This window comes from Tiliqua scincoides, chromosome 3, assembly GCF_035046505.1.
Source record: "Tiliqua scincoides isolate rTilSci1 chromosome 3, rTilSci1.hap2, whole genome shotgun sequence".
Taxonomy (NCBI): Eukaryota; Metazoa; Chordata; class Lepidosauria; order Squamata; family Scincidae; genus Tiliqua; species Tiliqua scincoides.
In genome coordinates, this window is record NC_089823.1 from 233,482,455 (window position 1) to 233,494,818 (window position 12,364).

The 12,364-nt window shown below is 47.0% G+C and overlaps 1 pseudogene; it reads left to right on the forward strand.

Moving 5' to 3' along the window:
• Positions 1-588: 588 nt before the first annotated feature.
• On the forward strand, positions 589-704 carry LOC136647144 (5S ribosomal RNA; annotated as a pseudogene).
• Positions 705-12,364: the final 11,660 nt, after the last annotated feature.

A 12,364-nucleotide genomic window follows, 5' to 3' on the forward strand; every position in this document is an offset into this window, starting at 1 on the left:
TTACCCCCTCTCCTAGGCCCTGCCACAGGGACAAATATCTGAGCTTTTTCACACACCATAACAACATCTGCTGGTAATACTCGCCACTTTGGGGAGGCTGCAGAGTCCAGCATTGCAGAGGGATTTCAAACAAAAACTATGTTATTTAATGAATAATCTTGTGGCTGGTGCATGGACTATGCCAGCTATGTTTAGGGATGCTCTCCTGCACATGCCTAATCTTGTCTGATCTCGGAAGCTAAGCAGGGTCAGGCGTGGTTAGTACTTGGATGGGAGACCGCCTGGGAATACCGGGTGCTGTAGGCTTTTGCTTCTTTTGCTAACCCCAATCACATCCATGCCGTCTCCTTGAAAGGCGCCTCTAGTAGTAGTAGTCACTTTATTGTCATTGTGCTGCAGCACAACAAAATTTATGCACCTTTGAGATAGAGGCATAAATATATACTATAATTCCAACAATCACACCCTACGCACATTCTATACGACATGCATCATAATACAGTATCACAGACCATAATGACCAACGCCTCGCACACACCCCCTGGCCCCACGGCCTGCTTCAAGGCAGAAGCAGCAGCACCATTCAGCGTCTACGGCCATACTACCCTGAACGCACCCGATCTTGTCTGATCTTGGAAGCTAAGCAGGGTCAGGCGTTAGTACTTGGATGGGAGACCGCCTGGGAATACCGAGTGCTGTAGGCTTATACCATAGTCTTTCGAGACTGAAGGTTGCCAACCATAGTAGGATCTGGAAGATTTTCTTCAGAACACGACTTACCCACAACCCTTCATCCCTAAGGCCTGCCTCACCAAACGTGGCCTCCACAGTGCAGATGCTCTTGATAAATGAACATTGGGGCACATCATGCACATTGGGGCAAAAAATCAAAACTTTAGATATAGGCTGATGGGTTCTGAGCTGTCTGTGACAGATCAGGAGATCTTGGGGTGGTGGTGGACAGGTCGATGAAAGTGTCGACCCAATGTGCAGCGGCAGTGAAGAAGGCCAATTCTATGCTTGGGATCATTAGGAAGGGTATTGAGAACAAAACGGCTAGTATTATAATGCCGTTGTACAAATCGATGGTAAGGCCACACCTGGAGTATTGTGTCCAGTTCTGGTCGCCGCATCTCAAAAAAGACATAGTGGAAATGGAAAAGGTGCAAAAGAGAGCGACTAAGATGATTACGGGGCTGAGGCACCTTCCTTATGAGGAAAGGCTACGGCGTTTGGGCCTCTTCAGCCTAGAAAAGAGACGCTTGAGGGGGGACATGATTGAGACATACAAAATTATGCAGGGGATGGACAGAGTGGATAGGGAGATGCTCTTTACACTCTCACATAATACCAGAACCAGGGGACATCCACTAAAATTGAGTGTTGGGCGGGTTAGGACAGACAAAAGAAAATATTTCTTTACTCAGCGTGTGGTCGGTCTGTGGAACTCCTTGCCACAGGATGTGGTGCTGGCGTCTAGCCTAGACGCCTTTAAAAGGGGATTGGACGAATTTCTGGAGGAAAAATCCATTATGGGGTACAAGCCATGATGTGTATGCGCAACCTCCTGATTTTAGGAATGGGTTAAGTCAGAATGCCAGATGTAGGGGAGGGCACCAGGATGAGGTCTCTTGTTATCTGGTGTGCTCCCTGGGGCATTTGGTGGGCCGCTGTGAGATACAGGAAGCTGGACTAGATGGGCCTATGGCCTGATCCAGTGGGGCTGTTCTTATGTTCTTATGTAAATGAGAGGAGAATTAAGCCAGTGTGACTTGTGAGTCCATCTTCAGGCTGAATGCTCTTGTTTTTGATGCCTGGTCAGGATTACAGAAACAATGTGGTTTGTCAAGACCTTTCCTGCCAGGGGCAATCTTTAACTGTGTTGCAACCTTAAAATGCTACTGTCAAAAGTCAAAAGCATAAGACTCCTGCAGGTTCAGAACAAAGGCCCATGCTTCCATAGTCAGCCATAATGCCCTGGAACATGGAGGTTCCGCTTATTGATTGTGGCTTGGGGCAGTTGACAGACCGGTCTGCCACAGATTTATCCACTGCCCTGTTGCATCCAAGCCAGCAGACACCACCATCAATAACTGCAGCCAATTGCATGTATTAAATATGCCTCATGGGAAAAAGTGCATCCTCCTATAAGGCTTGAATCAATTTGTCTATCAGTTTCATTGGGTGACACTCTGTGATGTGAGGGAGAAAATTTTCTATTTGGAGCTGTGGTTAAATTGTGATTCCTGTCTCCAGCAATGACTGCTGTGTATCCTGTGTGAATCAAGTGCCTATGTTAGTGTCAAGGGTGACACTAGTGCTGGTGACATCCGCACATGGCGTACCAGAAAGTCTGCCACTGTCTACCTGTGCCACTTCAAAAACCTCACCATAGTAAAATGCAGTTTTTTGCTTTAAAAAAAAATCATCCTTTGGAGACCCTGTGATTGCCCTCTCAAGCAGCTGAGTGTGTGTTTCTAGAACATTTTTTTTAAAAGGGCTAAAGAACACTCTGCAGCAGTAAGGCTATCCTGCCCAGAAAATGGCACCATCTCTTTCTTTCTCTCTTCAAATGATGCAAAGAAGGCAATAGGCTGAGATTCTTTGGCAGCTATCAAAGGATTGGCTTTGATGGTGTCAGTGGGCTTCTTTTTCCTGTTAGGGAGCTGTTCTTGCCTCTGTCAGCATATTTTTTTTTTTTCCAGGAGAAGATGAATTCATTGATACAGCCTGCGTGCTGTCCACATATTCACAGTTCATGTGCTACATTTTACATAAAGTATAACTTGGTAAGAGAAAAACACATCCTGCAGTTCTTCAAAGCTAATGTGCAGTAAATATATTCTGACACTGACAGGTATTTCTTATTAAATTGCTGCTTATGTGTGTGTGCAACCAGGATTTGCTTAAAAGGCATTATTCCCTTCTTGAGGAAAGACTGGATGCTTGTTAGACAGCCCAAAGCAAATAAAAATTAAAAATAACCCCTTCAATGACAAATACTTATCTTTCTCCTTTGGTCCACCAAACAGTTCAAATTTGCAGGATCCCTGTTTGGAAAGCTGAAATGGAGTCATCAGAAAGATGCTTTCCTGCCAAAAAGTCCAGGTGGAATCTCTTGTCTTGTATTGTCATCAAGATTCCAGGGCAGTGGCATAGCTAGAGGGGGTGCAAGGCACTAAGTTTTGCAGGGAGTCTCACCATGGCATGCAAGCGGCCCCTCCCCTTTGCATGCCTTCTTTTTGCTCCCACCACCTGGAATGGCTCGGAAGGGGGAGGGGCCACTTGCATGCCGCAGTGAGGCTCCCTGCAAAGCTTAGTGCTTTACACCCCCTCTAGCTATGCCACTGTTCCATGTGGAAACTTTAGTCTTTTGTTTACACCTACTGACCTGAACTACAAATCTCGGTGCATCACAGGAAGAATCGACTTTGTGTGAATAACTCCCCCAAAGCATATCTTGATGCCGGCTCTGGAGCTGCTCCATCCCCCCCACCCCGGCTTCTGGCACGATGAAGGAGCAGGAATAATTGAAAGGCTGAATAAAAAATGCCGAAAGGTTTTAAATTTCTGCCAGGCAGAAACGGAAATAATTCAGCAAGCTGGAAGCCTGAGCCTTCCATTTACATCATAAAAAAAATATGAATATACGGACTTTGTCTTATGCTTCCTTTTCTCTCAGAGTGAAATGTGGTCTTCCATGCTTATTTGAGCTGTGTTCTGGCCCTTCACAGTTGCAATAAAAGGAGACAAGCGCATATTTCCGGTTAGTTTATCAAGATAGAGTCTCCAAGAGCAGGGCAGAAGCCAGGTTTTTGTGGCAGTGCCAGCCCCAACAAACCCAGGCATGGACACTACACAGGCCTGGGGCCTGGCCCATATCCAGGTGGGAGACTGCCTGGGAATTCTGAACATTGGAGGCTGATTTGGGAAGAGGCCACAGCTCTGTAGGAGAGAGCCTGCTCTGCGCGTCAAAGGTTTTCTACTTCAGTTCTCTGTATGTCCACTTAAAAAGATCTCAGCATTGGAAAGACCCTTCTCAGGATTCCTGGAGAGTTGCTCAGACTATTGGATTGTACAACACAGTGCAAGATGAACCAGTGGTCTGACTCAGTCAAGGCAGCTTCACCATACACTCAAGTAGAGCCCTAGATTTGTCAAGAAAGCTGAATGAAAGCTCCTTGTATGAATTAACCCATTTCTGCCCAGCCCACAGGTGTACACATTTGATCCCCATTGTGTATATGCAACGTTGGGCAGAAATGGCTTAAACCAATATGAAGCCCTAATTCTCTGCTCTAAGAAGAATACATTATTCCCACCATTATACGAGATGCTGGCAACAGATACCAAGGGAGGAAGTCCCAGGTTTTCATGCTTTGCTTGGACATGATATTATCCCAACTGGTCCCCATTATTTGGAACTGTTTGGGGTTGGAAAAAAGGATTGTTTGCTGTGTAGTTGCAGCTTCATTCAGGATTGAAGAAATGCCTCCTGTCCTGGACTGAAGGTTCAGGAAGGTGTGCAATGCGGTGACACAGCAAGATCTTACTTGGGTACTTGAGAATTCCAGGGGTACTGAAGTGTTCCAACAAGAAGCTGACGGAACATACCAAGATCCAGGTCTACAGAGCTTGCGTCTTGAGTACACTTCTGTACTGCAGCAAATCATGGACTCTTCGCTCACAACAGGAGAGGAAACGGAACGCTTTGCACATGCGCTGCCTCCGATGCATCCTCAGCATCACCTGGCAGGACAAAGTTCCAAACAACACAGTCCTGGAATGAACTGGAATCCCTAGCATGTATGCACTGCTGAAACAGAAACTCCTGTGTTGGCTTGGTCATGTCATGAGAATGGACGATGGCCGGATCCAAAAGGATCTCCTCTATGGAGAACTCATGCAGGGAAAGCACCCTACAGGTAGACCACAGTTGTGATACAAGGATATCTGCAAGAGGGATCTGAAGGCCTTAGGGATGGACCTCAACAAGTGGGAAACCCTGGCCTCTGAGCGGCCTGCTTGGAGGCAGGCAGTGCAGCGTGGCCTCCCAGTTTGAAGAGGCACTTGCCCAACAGACTGAGGCAAAGCGGCAAAAAACAAAGGCCCGTAGCCAGGGAGACAGACCAGGGACAGACTACATTTGCTCCCAGTGTGGAAGGGATTGTCACTCCCGAATCAACCTTTTCAGCCACACTAGACGCTGTTCCAGAACCACCATTCAGAGCACGATACCAGAGTCTTCTGAGACTGAAGGATGCCAGTGATGAAGTGTTATGCTATGGGTAGGGTCAGAGCTCAATCTCAATACCCATAGTTTGCAAGTAGAATGTTTCTGTTGATTCTCCCCATTTAGTTCAATCAGGTTGCATACAAATGTTCCTATAATTGCCTCAATTTTGCTCCCACCACCAGAAATGGCTCCAAGGGGGAGGGGAGCTGCTTCAAGGCTCCCTGCAAAACTTAATGTTTTGTACCCCCTGTAGCTATACCACTGTGGCCAACTGTATGCAGGACTGATTGGCTGGAAGATGGCTGTGCACAGTGCGGATTGGCTAAGAGCTGCAGTGCTCTACACTTCAGTGAGAGCCACAGGTAGCTGTAGTAGATAGTGGAGCACTAGAATGACTGATGGTTTGACTCCGTGTAAGACAGCTCCTTATGCCATTAAAAACAGCTCCTTAATGCATGGGTTAAAGCAGAACTCTTAATTAACAAAAAATCTTTAATTCTGATTGTGTTTTCTTTAATTGAGCTGACAACTCTGTTCTTCTGGGGACCACTGACCTTCATGAAACATTTATGATGAAGCAAGGCAAGCTTGAACAAGTGGTTTGGCTATCCATAAGCATTCCTCCACTGTCTCTACACCATCTCTGTAGGACAAGCAGCGTTTACATTGCAGATGAGATGCTAAATAGGCTATTGTGCTCCCTTGGTTTTAATTCCTATTCAAACTAATAAGAAAGCTAAAAGGGGCATTTTAGGACACAGGTATGGTAAAACTAATTTTGGAGTGGTGATGGGATGGTTAGCATCACTGATGTGTATTTTTAAAAGTTCTGTTGATTCCAGTGGGACTTCTGAGTAAGTTGGTTTATGATTTCAGTCTCATTGGTTTAAAACAGTAGATTACTGTGCCATCCAATATTTTGAGGGCACAGCCCTCTACCCTATATATGGGAGAATGGGAAGGAAAATGGCAGGTGTGTTTCAGTGTAAGTGTAAAGTCATGCATTCAGGGATGGGGCAAAACATCAAAACTTCATATATAGGCTAATGGGTTCTGAGCTGTCTGTGACAGATCAGGAGAGAGATCTTGGAGTGGTGGTGGACAGCTGGAACAGAATAGGGATTATTTCTGAGTAGATAGGCATAAGATGAAAGTGTCGACCTAATGTGCAGTGAAGAAGGCCAATTCTATGCTTGGGGTCACTAGAAAAGGTATTGAGAACAAAATATTGAGAACAGCTAATATTATAATACCGTTGTACAAATTGATGGTAAGACCACACCTGGAGTATTGCGTCCAGTTCTGGTCACAATTCTGGCCAGTTCTGGCCACATCTCAAAAAGGATTTGTCTGGCCACATCTCAAAAAGGATATAGGGGAGATGGAAAAGGTGCAGAAGAGAGCGACTAAGATGATTACGGGGCTGGGGCACCTTCCTTACGAGGAAAGGCTACGGGGTTTGGGCCTCTTCAGCCTAGAAAAGAGACACCTGAGGGGACATGATTGAGACATACAAAATTATGCATGGGAAGGATAAAGTGGATAGAGAGATGCTCTTTACCCTCTCACGCAACACCAGAATCAGGGGACACCCACTAAAATTGAGTGTTGGGAGAGTTAGGACAGACAAAAGAAAATATTTCTTTACTCAGCGTGTGGTTGGTCTGTGGAACTCCTTGCCACAGGATATGTTGATGACATCTGGCCTGGATGCCTTTAAAAGGGGACTGGACAAATTTCTGGAGGAAAAATCCATTATGGGTTACAAGTAATGATGTGTAGGTTCAACCTCCTAATTTTAGAAATGGGCTACATCAGAATGCCAGATGCAAGGGCGGGAACCAGGATGAGGTCTCTTGTTGTCTTGTGTGCTCCCTGGGGCATTTGGTGGGCCACTGTGAGATACAGGAAGCTGGACTAGATGGGCCTTTGGCCTGATCCAGCGGGGCTCTTCTTATGTTCTTGCTTAAAAATAAACCAAACAACAAAAACAAACAAACAAACAAAAATCAGTCTGGAGCAGCATGGGATATGGTGAAAGGCTGCAATCCTATTCACACTTTGCTGTGAGTAAATCCCATGGAACAGAATAGGGATTATTTCTGAGTAGATAGGCATTGGATTGTGCTGGGGCAGCCCAATCCTAACCTGCAGCAGCACAGTGGGTTAGGAGGCGAATGGGGTTCACCAAATGGGATATTTTCCTGCTTGCCCCAAGTAAAGCACCAGCCGTCCCTGTGGGGCTTCTCGGATCCTCTCCTGCTATTTAGCTGGCACAAATTCTGGAAGCCTGGTGTAACACTGGCCCAGCCAGGAGAGGGGTTAGGATATGACTGCTGCTACCAACCCCATCCCTTCCTGCCCTCCCCTGCCCCCAAACACCCCCTCCCCGCTTCCCCATGGCACAGCTGCAATATAAACAGTGAACAAAGGTGATTATTGGTGGGGATGCTGCTGCTGCTGCCTTCTTAGGCTCGTTAATTCCCAGCAGCTGTTTTAGATTTTGGTTGAAATTATGATGGGTGACAGCATCCAGAATCTCTAATTTCATTGATAAACACTACAACCGATATACATCTAACAAGATTAAATTATAACATTTGTTGTCCTGATATCTACAATTGCTGTGAAAACAAAAATACCAGAACACATAATAGAAAGACACATAATACCAGAACCAGGGGATATCCACTAAAATTGAGTGTTGGGCGGGTTAGGACAGACAAAAGAAAATATTTCTTTACTCAGCGTGTGGTCGGTCTGTGGAACTCCTTGCCACAGGATGTGGTGATGGCGTCTAGCCTAGACGCCTTTAAAAGGGGATTGGACAAGTTTCTGGAGGAAAAATCCATTACGGGGTGCAAGCCATGATGTGTATGCGCAACCTCCTGATTTTAGAAATGGGTTATGTCAGAATGCCAGATGCAAGGGAGGGCACCAGGATGAGGTCTCTTGTTATCTGGTGTGCTCCCTGGGGCATTTGGTGGGCCGCTGTGAGATACAGGAAGCTGGACTAGATGGGCCTATGGCCTGATCCAGTGGGGCTGTTCTTATGTTCTTAAAAAAGTAAAAACGAAAAGCCATAATCTTTGCTAGGCACAAAGCAACCTTATGTGGCTTTCCTTTTTTCAAAAATACTTTGCACTCTGTGCATGCTCTGTTTTTAAAAGCAGGAGGCTTATGGACTGTTCCATAAACCTATATGATGATCTGGTTCTCTGCTGCAATAATACATTATTCCCATCTTTATTCCCAATTTTTAATTTTTTATACAGAATAAGCAGAATGCCTCCCTAACTGAAGTGGAAGGATTTATTAGCTTTCTAGTCTTGCAGTCTTTACATTCGGATTACAGTCACATCTTTATTTGCGCCAAGCAACAGACTGTGGAGTGAGTGGATGGGTCCTGCATGTGAATTTTACGTATTCTTGTTACGGTTGAAATGTGGGCTTTGCGATACAAGCCCTTGTCTACCTTGTCATCGCAGCAAAAGCAACATCTTCTCACGCTACTGCTTTGCAAACTAGCCTGGGGTTCCACTCTGTTTCCTTACTGGCTGTTGTTTGGAAAAGAATGGCCAGCTCTCGTAGTGTCGGAGGAAGTCCCTGAGAAAAGCACATTAATGTGGTCCCTGCAGTGGCATAGCTAGAGGTGGTGCAAAGCACTAGGTTTTGCAGGGAGCCTCATTGCAGCGTGCAAGGGGCCCCTCCTGCTCCCCTTCGGAGCCATTCCAGGTGGTGGGAGCAAAACAGAGACATATGCCTGGGTCTGCAAAGGAGGGGGAGAGGTCCCTTCTCTCTCACGCAGCGGTGGTGTACCACAGTATGATAATTTGGCCTCTCTGGGGAAGTAATTCCGAAGATTGGTGCCACTACTGAAAAGGATCTGCTTTTAGCAGTTAATTGTTGCACCTCAGCCAGAACAGGAACCCAAAGCAGGGCCTCAGATGTTGAGGTGCAGGTAACCTGTTGAACCCCATTTGTGATGGGGATCGGGGATTGCAATTATTCCCCATGAACGAGGAATTCCCAGTAAGTGTGTTGGGAGGAACGTATATAAGAGAGCAAGCGGTCTTTCGGGTGACCAGGTCAGAAGCCATTTAGGACTGTAAAGGTAAGAACCAGCACCTTGAGCTATCTTCAGGGAATGAGGGGAGGGTCTCTCTCTCTCTCCCATTTTAGACACCCCAGACCCTTTCAGGCCCTTTTAGGCACCCCAGACCCATGGTTGATGGACCAAACAAGGAGATGGGCAGAGGTTGTATGTGCATTTAGTGAACCTTTCGGAGTTATATAGTGGAGGGAATTTTGGGTGTGCAACTTATCCTATCATAACACTGCAGGGAGGAGAAAAGCTGATCCTGATTAAATCCTCTCCTTTACACATTCATTAAAGAATTTGAAACCCTGTTCTCTGTCAATCCTGTTTTGCATCCTGGGTAAGGAGGAGAGGCAGAGGCTTTGCTGTAGTCTTGTCTAGACCAGAAAACATGCTCCCTGGGGAATTGCACCTGCTGGCTCCATTGTTCCTTGCTTTTCACTGGGCAACTAAGAACTACCTCTACATTTCAACAAGCATTCTGTTGTTGGCCGACTGCCCTCCTACAGAGAACTAGATCTGTGGGTGCTTTTTTCAGATGCTTCTCTTTTTTATGCTGTTATAGGAAGCTGAGCCTCAACAGGAAGCTGAGTTCCAAACAACACAGTCCTGGAACGAGCTGGAATCCCTAGCATGTATGCACTGCTAGCATACAGCATGTATGCACTGCTGAAACAGAGACGCCTGCGTTGGCTCGGTCATGTTGTGAGAATGGATGATGGTCGGATCCCAAAGGATCTCCTCTATGGAGAACTCGTGCAAGGAAAGTGCCCTACAGGTAGACCACAGCTGTGATACAAGGACATCTGCAAGAGGGATCTGAAGGCCTTAGGAGTGGACCTCAACAAGTGGGAAACCCTGGCCTCTGAGCAGCCCGCTTGGAGGCAGGCTGTGCACCATGGCCTTTCCCAGTTTGAAGAGACACTTGGCCAACAGTCTGAGGCAAAGAGGCAAAGAAGGAAGGCCCATAGCCAGGGAGACAGACCAGGGACACACTACACTTGCTCCCAGCGTGGAAGGGTTTGTCACTCCCGAATCGGCCTTTTCAGCCACACTAGACGCTGTGCCAGAACCACCATCCAGAGCGCGATACCATAGTCTTCCGAGACTGAAGGTTGCCAACAAGTAGGAAGCTGAGCCAAAATAGGCCCCTGTTTTTGCTAATTCATTTGCAGACAGTAAAAAATGGGGAGGGAGGTCAGCATGGGGATTGGCTTGTGTGTGTGAAACACACCCCCAGTAGCAATGCTTCTCCCAGCAGCCACCATCTCCCTCTCCCATTGGCTCTCAAGGCAAAGCTATAGTGTCATTCGAAAGGGGGTTCTGGTGTGTATGGGAAAGCAGCATGTTGAACCAGAACGCCTTGATCCGTTTGCATAGAAAGACGTGCATGAACAGAAAGACTGCAGCTGTGGTTAAGTGCATTGTATGAGTTGTGAAAGAAACTTCACAAGCATATCAACATAGCTAGAAATCCATTGAGAGTGGCTCGGGAAAGTGTCGTCCGTGCCTTCCAGAGATTCAGTCTCCTTTCACAACATCCTTGCCAAATACAACACGACACGAGAAATGCCAAAAGGCTGGGTGGTGGTTTGATGATATCCTGATGCGCCAAATGAGTCCTCTGTCAGTGAGGGTGGGGGGAGGGGTGCTGACCAAGATGTATTGCTTCTGACTCTAATGTGACATAATCTTGTTGTCTGAGTAGCGGTGCTAATGCCGAATTTGGTTTTATAGCCTCAGAGGTTCTTGGGCTGCCGAGAAAGTTGCATTAGAGAAAATGAAAAGTACTCAGGACAGAGTGATGGTGTCAGAGGCAGAAGATCCTGACTGTGCTGGAGGATATAATTGGGGCCCAGGGAGAATCTGGCGAAAAAACGGGCTCAGACCTGCGCAGTGCAAATGCATAAGTAATATCTCGTGCTTTTCACCGCATTCTTTACCGAGGCAGCTCTCCAGAATGATTCCTCTTTCAATTCAGCAGCGTGGCAGATTGCAGGCAAGCGGACGGGCTCATCTGATGAAACGGTTGAAAGGCTCACTCCAACATTTTCGACAGCTTTCTCCAGCGAGGAGACACTAGAAAGGAATCTCTCCTTTCATTCTGTGTTGGGCCCAAATGTTGCTAATGAGGACCCCAGACTTGGGTTGCCATGGCAACGCTGTGCTCCCACATACCTAGAAAACAAGCACTCGGTAAGCCCGGTTCTGCTGCTTTGCTTCTTTTCTGCATCCTTGCCACAGGATGTGGTGACGGCATCTGGCCTGGACGCCTTTAAAAGGGGATTGGACAAGTTTCTGGAGGAAAAATCCATTACGGGGTACAAGCCATGATGTGTATGTGCAACCTCCTGATTTTAGAAATGGGTTATGTCAGAATGCCAGATGCAAGGGAGGGCACCAGGATGAGGTCTCTTGTTATCTGGTGTGCTCCCTGGGGCATTTGGTGGGCTACTGTGAGATACAGGAAGCTGGACTGGATGGGCCTATGGCCTGATCCAGTGGGGCTGTTCTTCTGTTCTTAACTACAATTCCCAGAATGCCTTGCAGGTCTCTTGTTATCAGGTGTGCTCCCTGGGGCATTTGGTGGGCTGCTGTGAGATACAGGAAGCTGGACTGGATGGGCCTATGGCCTGATCTGGTGGGGCTGTTCTTCTGTTCTTAACTACAATTCCCAGAATGCCTTGCAGGTCTCTTGTTATCAGGTGTGCTCCCTGGGGCATTTGGTGGGCCGCTGTGAGATGCAGGAAGCTGGACTAGATGGGCCTATGGCCTGATCCAGTGGGGCTGTTCTTATGATCTTAACTACAATTCCCAGAATGCCTTGCAGGTCTCTTGTTATCAGGTGTGCTCCCTGGGGCATTTGGTGGGCCGCTGTGAGATGCAGGAAGCTGGACTAGATGGGCCTATGGCCTGATCCAGTGGGGCTGTTCTTATGTTCTTATATTACCTTGATCCCGGAATAGCCTCAGTGCACCCCAAGGGATTGCGTCAGAGGGCCTTCCTAAAGGATACGAACCCTTTAGGGA